The sequence below is a fragment of the Chiloscyllium plagiosum genome, unplaced genomic scaffold, assembly GCF_037043375.1.
Source record: "Chiloscyllium plagiosum isolate Xiang-an unplaced genomic scaffold, Cpla_swu_hap1 HiC_scaffold_29, whole genome shotgun sequence".
In the NCBI taxonomy this organism is placed as follows: domain Eukaryota; kingdom Metazoa; phylum Chordata; class Chondrichthyes; order Orectolobiformes; family Hemiscylliidae; genus Chiloscyllium; species Chiloscyllium plagiosum.
Window position 1 is genome coordinate 61,087,999 of NW_028270167.1, and position 22,896 is coordinate 61,110,894.

General features: G+C 45.1%; 1 long non-coding RNA gene across 1 annotated transcript in view; it reads right to left on the reverse strand.

Moving 5' to 3' along the window:
- Positions 1–22,896, reverse strand: part of LOC148142323 (uncharacterized) — a 43,954-nt gene that overhangs the window by 19,265 nt on the left and 1,793 nt on the right. The window contains exons 2-3 of the long non-coding RNA XR_015752070.1: positions 20,370–20,498; positions 10,418–10,552 (exon numbers count right to left, since the gene is read on the reverse strand). This is a non-coding gene — a long non-coding RNA (uncharacterized LOC148142323). The remainder of the gene's footprint in view (positions 1–10,417; positions 10,553–20,369; positions 20,499–22,896) is intronic.

Sequence of the window (22,896 nt, forward strand, 5' to 3'; positions counted from 1 at the left end):
AATAGGAAGGGTTTAGAGGGAGATGGGCCGGATGCTAGCAGGTGGGACTGATCTGCAGAATGTGACCATGAATGGGTTGTGGAACCTGGAGGATGTTATGATTTGAACCACAGGTAATGTTTGATTGGATCTTTCAGCCAATCTTACAGATGGTCCAATTGCAACACTCAAGAAGCATTTGGATGGATATATGAATAGAAAGGATTTGGAGGGATATAGACCAGGTACTGGCAGGTTGGACTAGATTGGGTTGGAATATCCTGTCGGCATGGTTCAGTTGGAATGAAGGGTCTGTTTCCATGTTGTACATCTCTATGACTGTAAGATCGGCTGAATTGTCCAATCAAAAATTACCTGTGGTTCAAATCATAATATCCTCCAGGTTCCACCAGCCATCCCCTGTCCCATCCTGCAGGTTCTATGAATCCCGGAACCTCTAACCTTCTGCAATCCCACGTCCCTTCCGAAATTTGTACCATCCTCCAGGTTCTGCAGCCCTTCATACCTTGTAACATGACCCAGACTCTCCAACTCCTCCTTCCTCTGCAATGTTCCCCAGAAGGGCACTGGAGGATGGTGGGGGTTACAGAGATATGGAGGGACATCAGGATGGGAGGATTTTGCAGACATTAGGAATATATGGACTTGAGGAGGTTTCACAGTTTATGAGTGTTGTAGGGACTGGAGGAACTTACAGAGATAGGGATAGTTTTAGTTTGGAGGATTCTGCAGAAAACATTTACGTGGTTAAAGGCAGAATTCCTAGCAGCGTGCAGGAACAAAGGGATTCCGTATCCCTCAGGTTACCACCCAAGGTGACAGGCTGTTAAGAAGGCGGATGGGGTGTGTTGGCTTTCATTAACAGGGGGATTGAGTTTAAGAGATGTGAGATTTTGCTGTAGCTGTACAGAACCCCAGTTAGACCACACTTCGAATATTGTGAACAGTTCTGTTCGCTTCATTATAGGGAGGACGTGGAAGTTTTAAAGACAGTGCAGAGGAGATTTAGCAGGATGCTGCCTGGACTGGATGGCATGCCCATAGAAGGTAGTTTGAGGAAGCTAGGGCTTTTCTGATCACAGCGAAGGAGGAAGAATGGTGACATGATAGAGGTGTACAAGGGAATGAGAGGCATAGATAGAGTGGATAACCAGAGACTACTTCCCATGGCAAAATGGCTATCACAAGGGGACATAGGTTTAAGGTAATTGGCGGAAGGTTTAGCTTAGATATCAGAGGGATATGGGCCAGGTGCTGGCAGGTAGGACTAGATTGGGTTGGGATATCCTGTCGGCATGGAAGGGACTGGTACGTTATTTACACAGAGTGTGGTGCGTGCTTGGAATGGACTGCCAGCCATGGTAGTAGATTCAGACACGTTACAGACATCTAAGCAACTCTTGGATAGGCACATCAATGATAGTAATATGTAAGATATGTAGGTTCGTTTCATCTTCAGAGTAGGATAATAGGTCAGCACAATATTGACGGCTGAAGGGCTTGTACTGGAATGTGCTATTCCATGTTCTAATAGCAAGGGTTATGGTGGCAGCAAGAGGTTTCGGGAAGCGGGAGAGGATGCGATCTGAATGAAGTGACACAAACAGGAGGCAGATGACCAGAGTGCAAGAATTGTGGGGACTGGAGGTGCTTTCACAGGGAGGGAGGAGCATAGAGCCACAGGAGGTTACAGAAATGTGGAGAGCTGTCAGGCCGACAGGAGATGGGGAGGTTGGGAGGAATGGAGCAGTTTACAGGGATAAGGATGTTGGTAGGATGGGGTGTTTTACACAGACAGGAATGTTTCAGGTGAATGGAGCTGAGTACAGAGATAAAGTGGGTTGTACAGATTGGAAAAACAAATAGACGTATGGAGGGTAGTCGTGACTGAAGATGTTTATAGACACAGGAAGGCTTAGGTTCTGCAGGTTATTTAGATAAAGGGGCTGTGGAAACAGACAGATTCTCCAAGTGATAAAGACAGCAACTTTGGTTGGAGACAGTTTCACAGATTAGGGAGCATTAGTAACCTCCTCCAGTTTGGTCAGAGTGGGAAGGGTTGTAGGGGAGGGTGATGTTTACACATGTAAGAGCTGGAGAATATTATGGAAATGAGTAGATGGATGGAGACACTGGAGGAGCTTACATTGACAGGGTGGGTGCTGGCAATGAAAAGATATCACATAGATAGTGGGTCTTGTAGAAATGTATTGAAAGAGTCACAGGCATTGGAATGACTTCTGCAGATTGGGAGTGTTACAGGGACTGAGAGGATCGTAGGGTCTCCACAGATTGATCATGTCTTTAAGAATATGTAGATACGGAAATCTTAAACCCAATGCATGCAGTCTTCATTTCAAGACCAGAACCTTATTATCCCTCATCAGCCAAGGATCCCTAACCTTGCCAGCTTTTCCCTTTATCCCAATGGGGCATACTGTCCTGGATTCTTGATATCACACTTTGAAAAGCCTCCCATTTGCCAGTTGTTCCTTTTACTTCAAACAGACTCACCCAATCGATTGGAATCATAATATGGAGGTGCTGGTGTCGGACAGGGGGTGGACAAAGTTAAAAATCACCCAACACTCTGTTCCAGTCCAACCGGTTTATTTGAAAGCACTAGCTGTCAGAGCACTGCTTCTTCATCAGGTGGTTGTGGAGCACAATCCTAAGGTACAGAATTTATAGCAACAGGATGGCAGTGTCATGGAATAGAATATCAAACAAATTTAGTTTAAGCCTTTCATCTGTTACAGTGATGACCAGCGCTTCCAAAGCAAGTTGGATTATAGCTGGGCGTTGTGCAATTTTAAATTCACTTCATTGACGCTGGCCAGATCCTGCAGAATGGCCCCAAACCTGGCCCTGTTCCAGTTTTCCTCTTCAATCTGTGGACCTGCTGATCTTTTTCCATAACTATGTTAAAATGAAGACAGTTGTGGGCACTGGACCAACAGTGCTCTCCGAATTAAAATAGTCACTTGCCCGACCTCGTTTTCTGAGGGGAGGTCCAGTGTTTCACCTGCCTGAGTAGAGTAGGGCCCTCTGCATATTGATTTCGGAACCTTCCTTGGACACATTTGAAAAATTGCCCTCCGTCCAGGTCTTTTTAGACTCGAGGTGGCCCAGTCAATACAGGGAATATTAAAATCTCCAGCCTGCACTCCTCTATTATTCCTATAGTTATCTGCAATCTCTCTACACATCTGCTCCTCTGGTATCTGTTGGGTCTACAACAGTCTACAATACAGTCCCAACAAAGTGACCACCCCTCTCTTTTTTCTAACTTCTAACCATGTGGAATTTTAAATGAATATATGTTTTAAAAATTGGAATTAACAATCCATAAATAAGTATTGATAAAAATCCAAACACTTGACCTTCAGAGAAAGACAACAGTTCACTCTCATGTGCTCTGCACGACATACCCACAGCAAAGTGTTTGTCTCTCAATTACCCTGTGAAATGGGCGAGCCAGCTGCTTAGCTCAAGGGCAGCAAGGGATGGGCAATAAAGGCTGGTCAGCCAGAGACACCCACATCCCATACCTGATTTTTAAAAAAATCCATTCAGATTGGTCCCAGCACAGTTCCAGTGGAACAATGTCTGACCAATCACGTTAGAAGATTTATGGACAGGGCTTTAAACTGACAGAGAGGATGCAGGGACAGGCTTCAGGTGAAAGGAGCTTTCCAAATCCAAAGAGAAAACGTGAAGCATCAGAGCAGCATGGGGAATGTGACCGAAGACAACAGAAAGGAACAGGATGGGACAAAGTTTAACTAAAACTGTAGATCAGCAAATCCATTTGTGACAGGAAATTGTGGGAACGAGTAAATTATGTTTTTTTTATTAATGGACAAAGTCTCTGCAACAAGGTAGATGGATTTGTGACACAGAGATAAAAGGGATTTAGACACCAGGGAGATGTGGTTACAGGCTGAACAAAAGGTGGAACATAAATATTCAATGGTTCACAACCTTGTGCAAACTCAGGCAAAATGGGCAACGCGAACAATAATGGGTAAGAAAGGTATTACAGAGAAAGCATTTGGCATTAGATCATGGAGTAGAGTCAGTCTGAATGTAAATTCTGGCTACTACTTGCCAAGGACACAAGCAGCAGAACAGTTTTAGGCCACCGAACAGCATTTCATGGCTCGTCACTGCAATAAATAGGAATTCCTTGGAATTTTTAATAAAGGCATGGTGAACATTTAGTGAAACGTCAATATTCACAAAGTCTGGGACAATCACACTGACAACAGTGATATTGGAAGAGGAGTTCAGAAATTTTTTTTCAGTGTTTCTTAGAATAACACATTGTGCAACTGGCGAGGGACGGAACTGTCTCAGAGCGATTGTTGTGTGATAAAACTTAGTGAATGAGTAATGTCACCTGGAGAGATCCTCTGGGAAATTGTGATAAAGTTCATTTTAAAGAACTATAAAGTTTTAAAGTGAAACACAGAAAGGACAAGCTACAACTAGAAACAAAAATAGCCAATTACATGAGTTGGAGAGGAGGACTGACCAAGGTAAACAGGCTGAACAGACTGAAATATGTGCCTGTAAATGAACAGTGGAAAACATTTGAAGAAGCTGTGTAAAATACTCAACAAAAGGACATTCCACTGAAACAGACAAAAACTCAGCAAGAAATCCCCACCGGTCCCTCACTCAGGACAAAATGGATCATATTAGATTATTAGGCTGAGAAGATCACCACAAAGTACTTAAAATCCTGAAGTAAGAGAGAGTTTTAGAGTAAGTTTTAAAGGGATTGCAATGGGTCTGCTAGCAGGAGGAGGGCAATGGGAAGGGAAATCGTTGTCAAGGTTTATTGACACGATACGAACATGGAGAGGTGAAGGTGCTGGAGGTAGTGAGAGAGTTACAGAGAGGGGTCAGGGTCTGAACGGTGTTACAAAGCCAGTATGAATTGCTGCAGTTGGAGGGGTTTGCAGAGGTAGGGAGGGACATATGTATTTTTTGACCCCATGCTAATTACCCAGAGATTGCTGGGGCCCTGGTGGATATATTTAATACTTTGCTGGACACAGGTGAAATGCTGAATGACTGGAGGATCGCTAATGTGGTTCCTTTGTTCAAGAAGGGCAGCAGGGATAGGCCAGGTAATTACAGAGCAGATAGTCTAACAGCAGGGGGAGGGAAATTATTGGAAACAATTGTGAGGATAAAACGACACTTAAAGGTAAGGATCAACTCGGTTTAGTCATCACGGATTTGGCAGAGGAAGATACTGTCTGAGGAATTCAGTTCAGTTTTTTTTGAAATGGTGCTTAAGTATATTGATGAGGGCAGTGCAGATGATGTGGTTTACATGGGCTTGACTAAGTCCTTAAACAAGATCCAACATGGAAGGCTGGTCCAAAAGGACTGGATTACAAGGCAAGTTGGCAAATTGGATGCAAAATTGGTGGATAGCATACTTTCACCACCGGGTGTACCACAGGGATCTGTGCAGGAACCATTGAACATTAATAACTCGGATGTGAAAGCAGAAGGTATCGTTAGTCGGTTTGCGGATGACATGAAAGGTGAGGGTGTTGTTCACAGTGAGGGGGATGGTCTCAGGCTACAGTCTGATGTCGATTGGATGATAATCTAAGCAACGTTTAGGTCTGATCGAAGTGAGGTAACACTCTGTGGGAGGTACGATAAGCGAAAGACAGACATAATGAATGGTAGGACCTTGCAGAGTACTGAGGTATACAGGAACCTTGGTGGACAAGTCCATAGATCCCTGAAGGTGTCAGCACAGGGAGACAGGGTGGGAAAGGCACCTCAACTGAGAGCGGGAGAGGGACCCATATCCTGGTGGGGTGAATTGCGAGAGATGCTTGAGAGGATATAACCTAGTCTGGCAGGGTGTTGGACCTTAAATAAACATAAGGCCAGAAAGAATATTGAGGCTGGTACATGAGTTAAAGACAGCAATTTCAGCAGACAAGGCAGGCAAGAACATAGCAGGGAATGGAGGAAAAGTGATGATTAAACTGCATTTATTTCAATGCAAGGGGCCTGACAGCTAAGGAAGATTAACTCAAGGCATGGATTGGAACATGGGACTGGGATATTATAGTTATTACAGAAACACAGCTGAGGTAGGGGCAGGACTGGCAGCTCATTGTTTCAAGGTAGAGATGCTACAGGAAGGGGAGGCAAGAGAGGACGTGTGGTGGTGGGTTTTGATTGCATGGATCATCACAGCAGTACTTAGAGAGGATATTCCTGTGGGATCGCCCAGTGAAGCTATGTTAGTGGAACTGAGAAATAAGAATGGGTCATCATTTTGATACGATCAACTGCTGACCCCGAATAATCTGTGGCAGACTGAGGAACAAATATGTCAGGACATCTTAAATATCAACCATAATAATAAGGCTGTTATGGTACGGATTTTGAACTTTCCAAAACTAGACTGGGACAGCCAGTGTTCAGGGTTTGTAAGGGAGAAAATTGGTAATTTTATTCCAGAAAACTCCCAATCAATATGTAAATGGCCTGAAAAGAGAAAGGGGCAAAACCTGACGTCCACTTGGGAATTAAGGTAGGGAAAGGGACTGAGGTGTTAGTGGGAAAGCATTTTGCCAAAGTGACCACAGTTGTAGTAGTTTGTAAATAGCTTTGGAAAAGGACAGGCCTGGTCCACAGGTTCAAATTATAAAATGGGGCCTGACCAATCTTGATCGTATTAGCCAGGAACTTTCAAAATGTGATTGGGGAAGGGAATTATTTACAGGAAAAGGGGAGTTTGGCAAGTGAGAATATTTTAAAAGAGAGATAAACTGATCGATCACCACCAGCATGTTCCTGTTTGTGTGCAGGTCAGTGCTGACAACATTCGGAAACACTGGCTGTCTATTGAGGGTCTGGTCAAGGAAAAGGGGGCACATGTCAGGTATAGCCAGCTGCATCAAGGGAATCCCTGAGGATATACAGGGGCTGTAGGAATACACTTTGAGTAGAAAACAGGAATGGAGAAAGGCTAAATGAAATAGCCTCAGCAGAGAAGGGAAGGGGAATCCAAAAGTGATTGTATCAGTATATTAAGAGTGCACAAGTAACTCAGGACAAATAGTGTCCATTAAAGATCAATGAGGCCATCGATCTGTGGAACTGCAGGATATTTGCTGAGATCGTGAACTATTTTTTCACTCCAGAACTTACTGTGGAGAAAGACTGGGGAACTCAGGGAACAAGAGTAATACATTAGACCACAATTGGAGTTCTCTGCAATTCCAGTCTCTCTGCTACAGGAAGGATGTTGTGAAACTTGAAAGGGCTCAGAAAAGATTAACAAGATATTGCCCGGGTTGTTGGTGAATAAGCTGGGGTAACTGTCACTGGAGAATCGGAGACTGAGGGATGTCCTTACAGAGGTTTATATGAACATGAGCGGTATGGATAGGGTAAGCATTCAAGGCCTTTTCCCAGAGGTTGGGGAGTCCAAAACTAGAGGGCATAGGTTTAAGGTGAATGGTTTACAGAGGGACTGAAGGGACAGCTTCTTTACACACATGGTGATGTGTGTATGGAATGAGCTGAGAGAGAAAGTAATGGAGACTGATACAATTACAACATTTAAAAGGTATCTGGATGGGCATCTGAATAGTAATGGTGTAAACGTATATGGGCCAAATGCTGGAAAAGGAAATGGATTTATTTAGATCTTCTGGTAAGCCTGGACGAGTTGGGGACCGAAGGGTCTGTTTCTATGCTGTATATCTCTATGACTTGAAAAGAGTGCATGTTATAAAAGAGGTGGTGCTGGAGGTTTTAAAACACAAAGCTATGCCAAGTCCCAGAACCTGATTGAGTGTATCACAGGACACTGTGGGATGTTCGGGAAGAAATTGTGGAGCCCCGAGCAAAGGTATGTGTACTACTGACAGCCATGTGTGATGGGCTGGCAGGCTGGAGGGTGGCATCATGGACAGTGAAGGAGGTTTTCTGAGATTACAAAGGGATCTTGATGAAGGGAGTGAATGGGCTGAAAAACTAGAGATGGAATTCATTCTGAATAAATACGAGGTAATGTATTTTGTAAAACAAACAAGGGTAGAGCTTATACAATTAATGTTAAGGCTTCGGTTAGTGTTTTAGAGCAGAGGGATCTCCGGGTTCAGGTACATCATTCTTGAAGCTTGCATCACAGAATGGATAAGACAGTGCTTTGCATGCCTGACTATTGCTCAGTCCATTGAGTATAGGATTTGGGACGTCATGTTGAGATTGGACAGACATTTGTGAGGAGAAAGTGAGGTCTGCAGATGCTGGAGATCAGAGCTGAAAATGTGTTGCTGGAACAGTGCAGCAGGTCAGGCAGCATCCAGGGAACAGGAGAATCGACGTTTCGTGCATAAGCCCTTCTTCAGGAATGAGGAAATAGACATTTGTGAGGCCTGTTCTGCAATACTCTGTCCAGTTCTGGTCGCCCAGTTGACAGAGAGGATATTATTAAGCTGCAGGGCGTTCAGAAGAGATTTACCAGGATATTGCTGGGTATGGAAGGCTTTTGAGTTCTGCAAAATGGCTGGATAGGCTGAGTCTTTTTTCACTGGAGCCTGGAGGTTGAGACATGATGCTATAAAGGTTTATGAAAAAAAATAAGATATATAGGTCGACTTCATGGTAGTTGCCTTTTCCCCAGGATGGGGGAGTCTCAAGAGGAGGGGTCACATTTTTAAGGTTAGAGGAGAGAGATGTTCAAAAAAATATATGGGACAACTTACTACACAGAGTGGTTTGAGTGTGGAATGGACTTCCTGAGAAAGGGATTGATGTGGGTACAATTGCAACATTTAAAAGATATTTGGATAAACAGGTGAATAGGGAAGGGTTGGAGTGATATGGGCCATCTTCAGACAGCTGGGAAGAGTTTAGTTTTAGATTATGGTGAATATCAACTGAAGGGTCAGTTTCCATGCTGTATGGCTCTATGACAAGAATATGGTTTTATTCCATTATTGAAGAAAGGATCAGGCCTGGATCCACTGATGTGCATCATCTACAGAAACGATTTGGTTCAAAATATAGGAGTGATTGTGCGAAAGTTTGTTGATGATCAAATGAATGGTGTCGTGGGCAGTAAATACGGTTATCAAAGGGGATCTTGACCAACTGGGCCAGTGGACCAAGGAATGAAAGATGGAGTTTAATTCAGCTGTTGGAGTTTGTTAAGACAAACCATGGAGGACTAATACAGTTAATGGAAGGGCTCTGGGCAGTGTTGTCCAACAGAAAGAGACAGAGAGAGAAAGAGAGAGAGAGAGACAGAGACAGAGAGAGAGAGAGAGAGAGAGAGAGAGAGAGAGAGAGAGAGAGAGAGCAAGGGGTGCAGTTACATTGTTCCTTGGAAGTGATATACCAGATGGACAGGGTGGGGAAAGCGGCATTTGGCACATTTGCCAACATTGGCCGGCACTTTGTTACATACATTAGATATATTTGTAACATTGTCCTCAATATTTCCCTTGGGCAGAGGAGGCCACGGGGTGACCTTATAAAGTTTTACAAAACCATGCGGGGCCTAAGAATGGTGAATATCCAAGGGTAGGTGAGTCCAAAGCTAGAGGGTATAAACGGGAGATGAGAGAGCAAGGATTTAAAGAGGGAGCTGAGGGGGAACATTATACACAGGGGATTGTGCACAGACAGAACGGACTGCCAGGGCGACATGGGAGAAACAAGAACAATTACAGCATGGAAAAGACATTTGGGCAGATACATTGAGAGGAGAAGGTTTGAAGAGATAAAGGCCAAATGCAGGGAAATGAGACTCGTTCAGTTTAGGTAACATGGGCAGCATTGAGGAGTTGGACCACAGGTTCTGTTTCCGTGCTGTATCACTCTGTATCCAGTTAAAGAGGATTACAGTACCGAAATAAGGCATGTTGTAGACACTGCAGCAAGTTACAGTGATAGGGATGGCAATCTGGATTGCAGTACATCTCAAATATTTAGAGGGACTATCGGGAATGGAGTAGGATACAGGGACAACTACTGTTATAGGAGTTAAACATGACTGAAGACACTGGTGCACAAGCCATGCCACAGATACAGCGTTGCAGAGTAGTGAGTCTTAGTACAGTGTTGGAGGGAGAACGCAGAACAGAAAGATCCCAGGCAGCATTCCCAACCTCTTGTCGGAGGCCTACTTTAACCTCTGTTGTCCTGATGCTCACTAAGACAGCGCAGGCCTGGATTGATAACTCTGAAATCTCGGTGCTGTCTCAGTGCAACATAGGTTAAAGTAGATGTGGTGATTGAGTCTGGGGTGTGCCTATACTGTGCTCCCCCTCCAGCACTGTATCTATATCATGTCTTGTTAGCCGATGCTTGGAACCCGCTCATTGCTCTCTGCTCTGTGTACTGTAAGTGATCTTACCTTGCTGCAGGATTTATTGAAGGCTTCAGACCTCCCTGCCCTTTGTCTCTCTGGCTGACCAATCATCTTTAATGGGGTGATGGATGAGACATCCGGCAGTTGGGGAGTCTATTAGGTCAGGAACTTCCTGAGTATCTGCAGGAGACAGAGAGATAGACGGAATGGGAAATTAGACTGATGCAGTGAGGGTTACAAAAGGAGAATGGAAATGAGCCCCACAGATATCTGGAAAATCCCAAACTCCATCCCTGGCCTGTGCTGTTGCGTCTCTCTGGAGTAGAGAATTCTGTTGGCTCAGGATCTGGAGCAGCTGCAAGAGCGAGAGACACAGACAGAGGCAGCAATTAGACCCACACAGTGAGGGATACCACATGGAGAGAGACTGAGTGATATCACCAGAGTGCTGGAAGACTTCAGGATCACACAATCATGTTGGAAGAATGGGTTTAGCTTCATGTATTAGTGCTCAGGGATGAGCAACCAGTGAGCAGGTGAAGTGATGGCCCAGTAACATTAGCTGAGGTTTTGGACAAATGCCCTAACAATAATGTTCAGCGGAGGCAGGTTTGAATCCCAACATAAGATATGGTGGAATTTAAAATCAATAATTTTAAAAATAGCAATTAACAGTCCATAAACAAATATGAAACCATAGCTGATGTACAAAAATCACAACCCCACAGATTAGATTCCATACAGTGTGGACACAGGCCTTTCGGCCCAACCAGTCCACGCCATCCCTCCGAAGAGTAACCCACTCAGACCCATCTCCCTCAGCCTAATACACCTAACATTATGGGCAATTTAGCATGGCCAATTCGCCTGACCTGCACATCTTTGGACTGTGGGAGGAAACCGGAGCACCTGGAGTCAATTCATGCAGACACGGGGAGAATGTGCAAACTCCACACAGTCGCCCGCGGCTGGAATCGAACCTGGGACCCTGGTGTTGTGAGGCAGGAAGGCTAATCACTGAGTCACCGTGCTGCCCACTTGTCCTTTCGACAACGAGATCCGATCATCCTCACGTGGTCTGCACGACATACCCACAGCAAAGTGTTTGCATCTCAATTACCCTCTGAAATGGCCAAGCAAGCTACTCAGCTCAAGGGTAGCTAGGGCTGGGCAATAAAGGCTGGTCAGCCAGAGACACCCACATCCCCCACCTGATTTATAAACAAATCCAATAGAATGATCCCACTGGAACCGTGCTGGGACCAGTGTCATGGCCAATCATGTCAGTAGGTTTAAGGACAGGGCTTTAAACTGACAAAGAGGATGCAGGAACAGGGTCCAGGTGGAAGGAACTTTCCAAATCCAAAGAGAAAAGGTGAAGCATCGGAACAGTATGGGGATGTGACTGAAGGCAATCAGAAAGGAACAGGATGGGACAGCGATTAACTAAAACTGTACATCAGTGAACAGGTTTGTGACAGGAAATTGTGGGAAAGAGTAAATCATGTTTTTTTTGAATGACGAAGTCTTATCAATAAGGCAGATGGATTTGTGACACTGAGATAAAAGCGGTTTAGACACCAGAGAGATATGGTTACAGGGTGAACAAAAGGTGGACATAAATATTCAATGGATCACAACCTTGCGGAAACTCAGGCAAAATGGGTAACACGAACAATAATGGATAAGAAAGGCATTACAGAGAAAGCATTTGGTCTCAGGTTATGAAGTAGAGTCAGTCTGAATGTAAATTCTGGCTACTACTTGCCGAGGACACAAGCAGCAGAACAGTTTTAGCCACCGAACAGCATTTCATTGCTCATCACTGCATTACACAGGAACTCATTTGAATTTTTAACAAACACATTGTGATAATTTTGGGAAAAGTCAATATTCTCATAATGTGGGATAGTCACACTGGAAAGAGTGATATTGGAAGAGGAGTTCAGAGAATTAGTTTTCAGTGTTTCTTTGAATAATAAATTGTGCAACTGGCTAGGGACGGAACTATCTCAGAGCGACCGTTGTGTGATGAAACTTAGTGAATGAGTAATGTCACCTGGAGAGATCCTCTGGGAAATTGTGATAAAGTGCAGTTTAAAGAAATATAAAGTTCTAAAGTGAATCACAGAAAGGACAAGCTACAACTAGAAACAAAAATAACCAATAACATGAGTTTGAGAGGAGAACTGACCAAGACAAACAGGCTAAACAGACTGAAATATGTGCCTGTCAATGAACAGTGGAAAACATTTTAAGGAGCTGTGTAAAACACTCAACAAAAGGATGTTCCATTGAAACAGACAAATCCTCAGCAAGAAATCTCCATCGGTCCCACACTCAAGTAAAAAGGATCATATTAGATTATCAGGCTTAGAGGATCACCAAAAAGTACTTAAAATCCTGAAGTGAGAGAATGTTTTAGGAATAAGTTTTAAAGGGATTGCAAAGGGTCTGCTCGTAGGAGAAGGTCAGATGGAAGAGGGAATAATTGTCAAGGTTTTATGTCACAAAAGGAACAGGGAGAGATGAAGGTGCTGGAGGTGGTGAGAGTGTTACAGAGAGTGGTCAGGGTCTGAACGGTGTTACAAAGCCAGTACGGATTGCTGCAGCTGGAGGGGTTTGCAGAGGTAGGGAGGGACATATGTATTTTTATTTATTCATTCATGGGATAAGGATGTCACTGATTGGACCAATATTCTTTGCCCCACTGCTAATGACCCAGAGTATAGCACAGAGTCAGCCATATTGCTGTGGGCCTGGTGTCACGTGCAGGCCAGACCAGGTTAGAATGTCAGATGTTCTTCGCTAAAGGACATAAGTGAACCAGATGAGTAATTCTTACTGATCAACAATGCTTTTATGGTGGCCTCACCAATGTCCTGTACAGCCACAACATGACATCCCAACTTCTACTCTCAATGCTCTGCCCAAAGAAGGTAACCATCCCAAATGCCTGCTTCACCAGCCTGTCTACCTGTGACACTACTTACAAGAACTGTGTACCTGCATCCCTGGGTCACTGACTGACAACACTACCCAGGACCCGAACATTAACTGTACAGGTCCCACCCAGGATTGTTTCACCAAAATGGCACACCTCACATTTATCTAATTAAACTCCATCTGCTATTCTTCAGCCCACTATCCCAGTGTACTGTTCATTCTGTTGTATCACAGATAACTTTCTTCACTGTCCACTTAACCAACAATTACAGTGTCACTCAAAAACCTTACATACCACAAAACCAATATTCCAATCCAAACCATTTATCCAAATGACAACCAACAGGGGACCCACTTCATTGCTGGGCACATGTCTCCAGTCAGAAAGGCAAATGACTCCCATCACCCTCTGTCTCCGACCATCAAGCCCAATTTTGTATCCAGTTGACTAGCTCCTCCTGAATGCCATATCCTTTTACATGGATCTGAGCTTATTACCCAGTTTACCATACAGAACGTAGAACACATAACAGTACAGCACAAGACCCTTCGGCCATGATGCCATGGCCATCTTTTACCCGACTGTAAGATCAAACTAACTTAGATACCCTTCATTTTGCTATCATCCATGTGCCTATCCACGAGTCTGTTAAAATGTCCTGTTACACCCACCCACCACTCTCTGTGTAAAGAACCTACATCTGAAATCTCCCCTTATCCATCCTCCAATCACCTTACAATTATGCCCCCTTGTACCATGTATGCCATGGGATAAAGAGGTGTCTCACTGTTCACTCTATCTTTGCCTCACACCATCTTGTTCACCTCTACCTAGTCACAGCGCACTCTTCTTCACTCCAATGAGAAAAGCCTTAGCTCCCTCAACCTTTCTTCATAAGACATGCTCTCCAGTCCAGGTAGCATCCGAGTAAACCTCCTCTTTACCCTCTCTAAAGCTTCCACATACTTCCTGTAATGAAGGGATCAAAACTGAACACAGTATTCTAATCAGGGTCTAAACAGGGCTGTATAGAGCTGCAGCATGACCTCATGGCTTTAAAACTCAATCCCCCAGCTAATGAAAGCCAATACAACATATTCTTTCTTAACAACACTATCAGCTTGGCGGTAAATTTGACGGATCTTTGGTCATGAAATCCAAGATCCATCTGTTCCTCCACACTATTCAGTATTCTGCCTTTACCCCTGTATTCTGCATTCAAGTCTCACCTTCCAAAATGCAGCACTTCACACTTTTCCAGATTTGACTTCATCTGCCACTTCTCAGCCCAGCTCTACACCCTGTCAATGTCCCATTGCAACCTCCAGCAGACATCCACACTATTCACCACTCCACCAACCTTCGTGTCATTGGCAAACTTACGTACCCACTCTTCCACTCACACATCCAAGTCATCCAGAAATCACAAAGAGCAGAGATTTTTTGACCTCTCCCTGCAGAAATCACTGGTCACTGAGCTCCAGGCTGAATGATTTCCATCTGTCATCACCCTCTGTCTTCTATGGTCCTGGAATTCTGTATCCAGACAGACAGGTTTCCCTGTATCCCATGTTCTGTACTTTCTCAATGAGCCATAAATGTGTTTTGTCACATTCTCAAAGGATTCAATAAGATTTGTGAGGCATGACCTGTCCCTTACAAAGCCATGACGACTTCCGCTAATCAAACTATGGTTTTCCAAGGAATCATAAATCCTTGATCTCAGAGTCCTCTCCAATAATCTGCACATCACAGACAGAAGACTGACAGGTCTGTGATTCCCAGGATTATCTCTATTCCCTTTCTTGAACAACGTATGGCTGATTCACCTAACCTGCACATCTTTGGGCTGTGGGTGGAAACCGGCGCATCTGTCGGAAACCCACGCAGACTTGGAGAGAATATGCAAACTCCACGCAGACAGTCGCCTAGGGCTGGAATTGAAATTGCGTCCCTCGTTCTGTGAGGCAGCAGTGCTAACCACTGAGCCACCGTGCTGCTCCATGTAACTGGCTCACTGGGCTGTGATTTTCTGGCTGCTCCCTGCAGACCTCAAGTGATGGAACAGCATTAGCCACCCTCCAGTCTTCCAGTAACTCATTGTGTCTGTTAAGAACATAAATATCTCTGTAAGGGATACTGCAATCACTTCCCCAGATTCCCACAAAATTCTCGGATTGACCTAATAAGCGACTGGGGATTGATCTACCTTTATTTGTTTTAAGATTCCAGCACTTTTTCTTCTCTGTTGAGGATTCTTTCCAAGACATCGCTATTTATTTCCCCAACTTCTTGAGCTTCCATGTCTTTCTCCACAGTAAATTCTGACAACACTATTTTGTCTAATATCTCACCCACCTCCTGACAGTTAAGGTGCCCTATTCTCTACCAAGTTACTCTTTAGCCCTTATTGAAACTTGAGTAAAGGTTTCTGAAAATTCAAATAAACCGCATCCTCGGTACAACCATTCCTACACCCGTATCTATACTGACATTTATATTCTCACCAATAAAAACAAAATCCAACAGGCTCAAAAACACATTCTCTTTTTATTAAAAGCGTTTCTAAGGGTCCAGTTATTGTTCATTGACATATCCTTTCAAAGATATTTCAGATCCTGACCTACTATCAGGTTAACACTGTTTGGTTTCAGACTGGCAGGAGAAAGGGTGATGGGAGTTCGTGTTTATCCATCTCAAAAAGGTAGCTTACAGGTTCAACAGGCAATAGATGTTTTGGAAATAAGTAGGGTCGTGGGGACTGAAGGACATTATGGAGATAGGGAGTGCTGTGTGGCCTGAAAGGGGCCAAAGAGATCTGCAGGGCTGTTGGGCCTAAAGGAGGTTGCACAGATCAGGAGGATCGTGGGGATTGAAGGAGGTTACATTGAATGGGAGGGTCGTTAGGTCAGGATGAGATTATGGAGATAGGGAGGGTCATAGGGCCTTTTAGAGGATATGGAGTTAGGGAGGTTTGTGGGGAATGATTCAGGTTACATGGAAAGGAAGAGTCGTGGGGACTGAAGGAGTTTATGGAGATAGGGAGGGCTGTGGGGACATGAAGGAGGTTATATAAATAGTAAGCTTATAGAGAAGCACAGGAAAGAAGAGCAGGTATCGGCCATTTGACCACAGAGTCGGTCCCACCATTCAATATGATCACGACTGATCATCTAACCCAGTACAGTATTCCTGCTTTCACACCTTACCCTGATATTATAGTGACTACTGGCATTTAGTGATACACCACTGGGACAGGGTGGGGTGGGGGTGGTATCTTACAGAGATAGGGAGGGTTGTGGAAGCTGGAACAGGTGACAGGTGCAGGGAAGGTTTTAGGAATGGAAGGACTTTACATGGATTTGGAGGAATGCAGGGATGGGACGTGATAAAAATCACAGGGAGGATTTTGGGAGCTCGATCTGAGACGGGTACAGCCGAGAACAGAAGTGAGTCAAACAGTCAGGGCAAGCAGGGAAAAGGTAGGGCTAATAAATTATACTGCATTTATTTCAATGCAAGGGGCCTAACAGGGAAGGCAGATGAACTCAGGGCATGGTTAGGAACATGGGACTTGGATCTCATAGCAATTACAGAAACATGGCTCAGGGATGGGCAGGACTGGCAGCTTAATGGTCCAGGAGACAAATGCTACAGGAAGGATAGCAAGGGAGGCAAGAGAGGAGGGAGAGTGACATTTTTGATAAGGGATAGCATTACAGCGGTGCTGAGGGAGGATATTCCCAGAAATACATCCAGGGAAGTTATTTGGGTGGAACTGAGAAATAAGAAAGGGATGATCACCTTATTAGGATTATATTACAGACCCCCCAATAGTCAAAGGGAAATTGCCAAACAAACTTGTAAGGAGATCTCAGCTATCTGTAAGAATAATAGGGTAGTCATAGTAGGGGATTTTAACTTTCCAAACATCGACTAGGACTGCCATAGTGTTCAAGATGGAGAGGAATTTCTTAAGTGTGTACAAGACAATTTTCTGATTCAGTATGTGGATGTACCTACTAGAGAAGGTGCAAAACTTGACCTACTCTTGGGAAATAAGGCAGGGCAGGTGAGTGAGGTGTTAGTGGGGGAGCACTTTGGGGCCAGCGACCATAATTCGATTTGTTTTAAAATAGTGATGGAAAAGGATAGACCAGATCTAAAAGTTGATGTTCTAAATTGGAGAAAGGCCAATTTTGACGGTATTAGGCAAGAACTTTTGAAAGCTGATTGGAGGCAGATGTTCGCAGCTAAAGGGATGGCTGGAAAATGGGAAGCCTTCAGAAATGAGATAACAAGCGTCCAGAGAAAGTATGTTCCTGTCAGGGTGAAAGGGAAGGCTGGTTAGTATTGGGAATTCTGGATGACTAAAGAAATTGAGTGTTTGGTTCAGAAAAAGAAGGAAGCATATGTCAGGTATAGACAGGATAGATTGAGTGAATCCTTAGAAGAGTATAAAGGATGTAGGAGTATACTTAAGAGGGAAATCAGGAGGGCAAAACGTGGACATGAGATAGGTCTGACAAATAGAATTAAGGAGAATGCAAAGGGTTTTTACAAATATATTAAGGAAAAAAAGGTAACTGGGGAGAGAATAGGGCCCCTCTAAGATCAGCAAGGCGGCCGCCTTTGTGTGGAGCTGCAGAAAATGGGGGAGATACTAAATGAATATTTTCCATCAATATTTACTGTGGAAAAGCATATGGAAGATATAGACTGTAGGGAAATAGATGGTGACATCTTGCAAAATGTCCAGATTACAGAGGAGGAAGTGCTGGATGTCTTGAAACGGTTAAAGGTGGATAAATCCCCAGGAACTGATCAGGTGTACCAGAGAAGTCTGTGGGAAGCTAGAGAAGTGATTGCTGGGCCTCTTGCTGAGATATTTGTATCATCAATAGTCGCAGGTGAGGTGCCACAAGACTGGAGTTTGGCAAAAGTGGTGCAACTGTTTAAGAAGAGTGGTAAAGACAAGCCAGGGAACTATAGACCAGTGAGCCTGAACTCAGTGGTGGGCAAGTTGTTGGAGGGAATCCTGAGGGACAAGATGCACATGTATTTGGAAAGGCAAGGATTGATTAGAAATAGTGGACATGGCTTTGTGCATAGGAAATCATGTCTCATAAACTTGATTGAGTTTTTTGAAGTAACAAAGAAGATTGAGGAGGGCAGAGTGATAGATGTGATCCATATGGACTTCAGTAAGGCATTCGACAAGGTTCCCCATGGGAGACTGATTAGCAAGGTTAGATCTCATGGAATACAGGGAGAAGTAGCCATTTGGATATAGAACTGGCTCAAATGTAGAAGACGGAGGGTGGTGGTGGAGGGTTGTTTTTCAGACTAGAGGCCTGTGACGAGTGCAGTGCCACAAGGATCAGTGCTGGGCCCTCTACTTTTTGTCATTTACATAAATGATTTGGATGCGAGCATAAGAGGTATAGTTAATAAGTTTACAGATTACAACAAAATTGGAGGTGTAGTGGAGAGCGAAGAAGGTTACAACTGGATCTGGACCAGATGGGCCAATGGGAAAGCAAATCTTAGCAGGACTTATACACGTAATGGTAAGGTCCTAGGGAGTGTTGCTGACCAAAGAGACCTCGGAGTGCAAGTTCCTAGCTCCTTGAAAGTAGAGTCGCAGGTAGATAGGATAGAGAAGGCGGCATTTGGTATGCTTTCCTTTCTTGGTCAGAGTATTCAGTACAGGAGATGGGTGGTCGTGTCGCGGCTGTACAGGACATTGGTTTGGCCACTGTTGGAATATTTTGTTGCAATTCCAGTCTCCTTCCTATTGGAAGAATTGTTGTGAAACTTGAAAGGGTTCAGAAAAGATTTACAAGGAGGTTGCCAGGATTGGAGGATTTGAGCTACAAGGAGAGGCTGAACAGGTGGGGCGGTTTTCCCTGGAGCTTCGGAGGCTGAGGGGTGACCTTACAGAGGTTTACAAAATTATGAGGGGCATGGATAGGATAGGATAAATAGACAAAGTATTTTCCCTGGGGTCAGGGAGTCCAGAACTCGAAGGCATAGGTTTAGGGTGAGAGGGGAAAGATATAAAAGAGACCTAAGGGGCAACTTTTTCACGCAGAGGGTGGTACGAGTATGGAACGAGCTGCCAGAGGATGTGCTGGAGGATGGTACAATTGCAACATTTAAGAGGCATTTGGATGGGTAGATGAATGGGAAGGGTTTGGAGGAATATGGGCCGGGTGCTGGCAGGTGGGACTAGATTGGGTTGGGATATCTGGTTGGCATGGACGGGTTGGACCGAAGGGTCTGTTTCTGTGCTGTACATCTCTATGACTCTATCACTCATAGAGATTATAGAAACATACTGTGTGGTCGCGTCTGGAGGAGATTAAAGGTATAAAGGTTTGTAGTTACCGAAGGAAATTACATCAATCGGGACCAGCAGAGTTTACAGAGACGGAGTGCGTTTTAGAGACAGGAAGAGTTCATAGTCATCATTAGAAATGCAGAAACTAATTTATGAGAGAAGCAGGGTCACTCTGCTTTGTGCCCAGAGACAAGGAGGAGTCTAACAGTTGGAGGAGGTTACTAAGGTACAGAGCTTTGTGTAGTCGTGACGGGAAGGTTACAGAGATCATGAAGGTAGTAGGAGTTCAACAAAGTCACAAAGACAGGGAGGTTTTTCAGGTCTGGAAAGGACTACACCGACACGGATAGCTTAAGGACCTGAAGAGTTGTTTTTCTTCAGTTAAGGAGAGATGTGACAGAACCTGGGATAAAAGGCAAAGGCAGAAACTTGGAGAGTTTTACTGATATGAGGAGTTTACAGGGATAAGCAGGATTGTAGGGGCTGATAGAGATAGGGGAAGTGGTATCGATGAAACAGACAATGGAGTAACTGACAGACATAGGGAGGGTTCTGTGGAACAGATGAATTTACAGATAAGATGGTGATAATGAAACCTGAGAATTTTCTCATTGTCCTTGCCCAGCATTGTTTCTACATCATGCCCTCAGGGTCTGATTTAAAGTCCACTAACTCCTCCCTGTGCTGTTTACTGTGAGTGATCTTACCGGCTGCAGGATTTACTGAAGGCTCCAGACCTCACTCTCCATCTCTCTCTGGCTGACCAACTGTCTTCAATGTGGTGATGGACGAGACAGGAATTGGGAATTCTGCTGAGTCAGGGACATCAGGAATACCTACAGGCGACAGAGAAGTAGACAGAATGGGAAATTAGACTGATGCAATGAAGGTTACACATGGAGAATGGCACTGAGTCCCACAGAGATCTGGAAATTCCCAGTCTCCATCCATGGCCTGTGCAGTTGCTTCCCTCTGGAGTGGAGAATGCTGTTGACTCAGGATCTGGAGTAGCTGCAAGAGCGAGAGACACTGACAGAGGCAGCAATTAGAACCACACAGTGAGGGATATCACATGGAGAGAGACAGTGATATCAGCGGTGTGCAGGAATGTATCAGGATCACACAATGGTATCATCAGAAGTGGTTCTGACCAGTGAGCACTGCTACCAGTACTCAGGGAGGACTGAGCTATTTTATTGGGATAGGCTCCTCTGGTACCAGATTATGCACTGTCTATAAACGGACACAGATGAGGAGGGGGACAGGTCTCAGGTGAATGGAAATTCCCAAGTCCAAAGAGAAAGGTTGAAATATTGGAACACCATGGAGATGTGAATGAAGACCAAAAGAAAGAAACAGTAAGGGACTGAGTTTAATTAAAATACGACATTGTCAAACAGATTTGTGACAGGAAATTATTGGTTAAAATAAAGTAAATGCCACTTCCGCCCCTCACAATTCCTCATACACGACAAGTGACATCACTTCCGCCCCTCACATCATCGCTGATGTCACACACTCAGCGACTTCCACGCCCCCCCCACTGCCGTGTTTGCCACCACTTCCGCCCCCACCAACGCCACTCACCTGCATTCTGCTGACACCACCCCCAGGTCCCACCGTCACCATCCCTGCCCCCAGAACCCTGAGGGGAACACCACCCCTGCTCATGACTCCATCCCCATCCCCCCTAACACCACACCCACTCCAGTTACAGGCTCTGTTGCCTCCCGCAGCTCCACACCTATGCCTGGTCCCAGCTCCCAGTCCTGCCGAGTTTTCACCATTCCCCCTGACCTCCCCCTCACTGAGGACGATAGATCAGTCGTCAGCAAAGGCCTCACCTTTATCCCCCTCCGTCCACACATCAATTAATTTAATACACGCCATGACATCAAACACTTCTTCCACAACCTCCGCCTCAGAGCTTACTTTTACAATGAAGACTCCCGCCTATTTTCCGAGGACCCCTTTGCCGGCCTCCAATACACTCCATCCACCTGGACACCCCGCGCTGGCCTACTACCTGCCTTCGATTTCTTCATTTCCAACTTTCCCCGAGACATTAACTGCCTCAACCTATCTACCCCCCCCACTCCAACCTCTCACCCTCACAACGTGCAGCCCTCCACTTCCTCTGCTCCAATACCGAACTCACCATCAAACCAGCAGATAAAGGGGGTGCAGTGGTAGTCTGGTGCACTGACCTCTACACCGCTGAAGCCATGATGCCAACTCAAAGACACCTCCTCCTACCACCCCCTCTACCATGACCCACCTCCCATCACCAAACCGTCATCTCCCAGAGCATACAGAACCTCATCACCTCAGGAGGAGATCTCCCACCCACAGATTCCAACCTTACAGTCCAGGAACCCTGCACTGCCCGGTTCTACCTCCTTCCCAAGATCCACAAGCCTGACCACCCTGGCCGACCCATTGTCACAGCGTTCTCTTACCCCACCGAACTCATGTCTGCCGACCTCGACATTGTCCTATCCCCCAGTCCAGAAACTACCCACATTTGTTCGAGACACCACTCACACCCTCCAAGACTTCCGGTTCCCTGGCCCCCAACGCCTCATCTTCACAATGGATATCCAATCCCTCTACACATCCATCCACAATGACCAGGACCTCAAGGCCCTCCGTTTCTTCATCTCCCGACGTCCACAACAGTACCCTTCCACCGATACTCTCATTCGTTTGGCTGAACTGGTCCTCACCCTTAACAATTTTTCCTTCAAATCCTCCCACTCCCTGCAGATCAAAGGGGTAGTCATGGGCACCCGTACGGGCCCAAGCTATGCCTGTCTCTTTGTTGTCTACGGTGAACAGTCCATCTTCCGTAGTTACAATGGCACCACTCCCCATGTCTTCCTCCGCAACATTGATGACTGCATTGGCACCACCTCGTGTTCCCTCGAGGAGTTTGAACAATTCATCAACTTCACCAACACATTCCACCCTGACCTTAAATTTACCTGGACCATCTCTGATACCTCCCTCCCCTTCCTGGCGTTCTCCATCCTCATTAATGACAACCGACTTGACACCGACATTTTTTTACAAACCTACCGACTCCCACAGCTAGCTAGATTATATATCTTCCCACCCAACCGCCTGCAAAATTCCCAACCCCTATTCCCAATTCCTCCGCCTCCACCGTACCTGCTCCCAGGTGGGTCAGTTCCACCACAGAACACACCAGATAGCCTCCTTCTTTAGAGATCG